Source organism: Limulus polyphemus, unplaced genomic scaffold (assembly GCF_000517525.1).
Source record: "Limulus polyphemus unplaced genomic scaffold, Limulus_polyphemus-2.1.2 Scaffold9757, whole genome shotgun sequence".
Taxonomy (NCBI): Eukaryota; Metazoa; Arthropoda; class Merostomata; order Xiphosura; family Limulidae; genus Limulus; species Limulus polyphemus.
In genome coordinates, this window is record NW_013675367.1 from 7,416 (window position 1) to 10,666 (window position 3,251).

At 32.1% G+C, this 3,251-nt stretch overlaps 1 protein-coding gene across 1 annotated transcript in view; it reads left to right on the forward strand.

Annotated features, from left to right (window-relative positions):
- The window catches only part of LOC106476078, a gene marked incomplete at its 3' end in the record, with an annotated part of 7,166 nt that overhangs the window by 2,214 nt on the left and 1,701 nt on the right, over positions 1-3,251 (forward strand). The window lies entirely within an intron of this gene.

The window sequence follows — 3,251 nt, forward strand, 5'->3', positions numbered from 1 at the left end:
CTGTATGACTTTGATCGTTATTTACATAGACATTCCTAATCTTATGTAAATACTCAATCACATCTCTGTATGACTTTGATCGTTATTTCCATAGACATTCCTAATCTTATGTAAATACTCAATCACATCTCTGTATGACTTTGATCGTTATTTACATAGACATTCATAATCTTATTTCACATAACATATTTCACATTTTTTTTATATTTATTCACTTTTTGGTCGTTTTTTTCTGTTCAGCTATAAATATCTAATCTGTCAAATCACGCGGATTGATATGCACGTGCATAAGCAACCACTATCGATTTCCTAATTTAAGTACATTGTTAGATTTTCGAATGTTGATTTAAATACAATAACTTTTTTATCGTTAAAACTGTGTACTTGAAAATGATCGCATCAGTGATCGAAACGTCGTTCCTGTTCTAAAAAATAACATTCCATATTGTAAAATCTGTAACTTGTTATAAAATAATACTTAATTTGTAAGTAAACTCAAAACGATACTCGAAATACAAAATGTTTTGTATTTAAGCTGATAATGATAAAGAAAACGGTATGAATCAAATATTAAGGATTTAATTATAAAGATTAACTTGACTGTTAAGCGTCAAACTTCTTATCGTTCTGACCACATATGTGATGACTAATATATATTTGTTTACATTTCTGTCATCCTCACGCAACCCAATTCACTTTAGACATGTAGAAATACAATGCACTGATAAAAGACGTAGAATAAAACATATTAATAGAATGTTAAAATATAACCAGAGGTGTAAAAGACAAATATATAGTGGGTGTGAGGGGATTTCAGCCCCCGGTTTATTTGACTAAGCAAAGCGAGGGAATGTGCAAGGTCCAGAGCTCACCTTAGGTCCCTAGAAGCTTCTCTTAGATTCTGGGTTAAAGTTTCTCCTGCATTTCCTGAGAGTGATCTTCCCAATTTTGATGCATTTTTACCGAGACAGGTTGAATGTGATGGTCAGGTATACTTGTTTTTTAATGTATAAATGTTTATATATTTATTCTTATGGTTGCCAGCTCATGTGTATATGTTATGTGAAAAGCTGATGATTTGAAGACTTGGTTCTGCAACCTTATTTACATGGTCTTAATGATTTCGTTAAGTGAGGCTCAAATAATCGCTTAGTGTACATTTCAATCTTGTTATTTTAACAAATTCCTTATATAAACAGTGTTCCAACTATATACGTTTACTGTATCCTAACGGTCCTCATAAGCTCTGGTATTGAGCGAAACGCGTTGTCGGTGTGGTTGAAATATTATTAGACATTCTTCTGCTTGAAAAATAAATAACTCCTAAGGGACTGAATAAAGAATGTAGTGTTTAAAAAAACAAAATACAATAAACCTAATACTGTAGTCTTATGGCAAATACAAGTTGACCTGTACATGGCTGCTGTATCTGAGTGTAAGTTAACTTTTGATACTTAGCCCAATGTCTGCAAAAACAATGACACGTTGAGCAAAGTCTAAGAATAGAAACAGCAAATATATATATATATATATACTTCTTTTAATGAAAAGAAATTTTAAACCTGTTAGAAAAATCTGCTTACACATTGTTGGCTAGATCTTTCGTTGGAACACCTAAATATAGGTGTGGTAGAAAAACCTCGTTGTGTTCGAGGTCTATTTTAGACAGCAAGAATAAGCTCTATGATGCAATTTGATGTAGGATTTTACAGAAGTATTTTAGTAGATATTTCATTCTCCGTTAGAAAGAATTATCTAAAGTATTGCTTGACAAATGTGCGACAAACCACTAGACCCATTGTCACTAAGCCTGGCATGCACCCCTCAGGACCAACCGGAGAGTAATAAGGGGATCTAACCCCCGTATGTTACTTCTATCTAAACCTGGCCGCACCCTCAGGACCAACCGGAGAGTAATAAAGGGATCTAACCCCCGTATGTTACTTCTATCTAAACCTGGCGCGCACCCTCAGGACCAACCGGAGAGTGATAAGGGGATCTAACCCCTGCATGTTACTTCTATTGGCCCATATATTTTCCTCGTGCGTTAAAAGTGTAAAATGGTACGTCAGCTAGAATACTAATAACATATAATGGTATTGTGATTGGAGCTTTGTAGAGTTGTTTCAAATAACTAAGTTTAAAATTAAGTTTGCATTTATGAAGTGAATTGAAAATTTTAGTGCTTAGTGCTATTTCATGGAATCTGGGCAATTATAGAGTTAAACGTAACGAAAAAAAAGTAGGATATTATTTATAGAGACGAGCATGATATATGCGAAAAAATAAATGATATACGTGGGCCGCAAATGGACAATGAGGGAGTTTATCCCTCAATTTTCAGATGTTGCTTTCATAGTTTTTCATTCTTATAATAAGCTGGCTCAACTTTATTAATTATTAAAGCACGGATTTTGCTTTAATTCATAAGTTTATTCCCTTGTTTAATCGATGAAGATGTTTTAAAGCAATGCATATTCCGAAATCCTCAAATTCTGATAAAAGCCAGTAGATAGAGACAATAAGGTTCACATACAATTGTAAAAAAATCCTCGTTTTCCAAGAGTATATATCTAAAAATTTTGAAGAATACTCAGTAGCAAAATGTAAAATATGCAAATGTGTATACATTAATATTATATATTTACAGCTTATTCGTTCTTTGTCTCTGCATTTTTATCATCCATCGTTCGATTTACTACTATGTGAACGTACCAAATAATTACAATGCAAAGGAAAATTAAAACAAATTTGGCATTTGCTTTCACACAAGTTGTATTTTATTTCTTCATTTACTGAGCACCGTGTAAAAACTTAGCATTGTATCTAGAAAAAATGTTTTAATCGCATAACTTAATAGATATACCGCCAAATACAGCGAATAAATTACAAAATCCAAAGAAATTCACTCTAGTGTTTTTATACACACATAGGATACAGAAGTGTCAATAACTTATGAAGTTATTATATCACGAATATCACAAGCTATACTAATCTATAAACATAGTTATATCGGTTAACGTTAATAATTGCTAAATAAGTTGAACAACAAAGGAACTATGTAATATACACACATAGGATACAGAAGTGTCAATAACTTATGAAGTTATTATATCACGAATATCACAAGCTATACTAATCTATAAACATAGTTATATCGGTTAACGTTAATAATTGCTAAATAAGTTGAACAACAAAGGAACTATGTATTTTAATGATCAAACAATGGTCCAGAGGCGTTGCTATGTGTT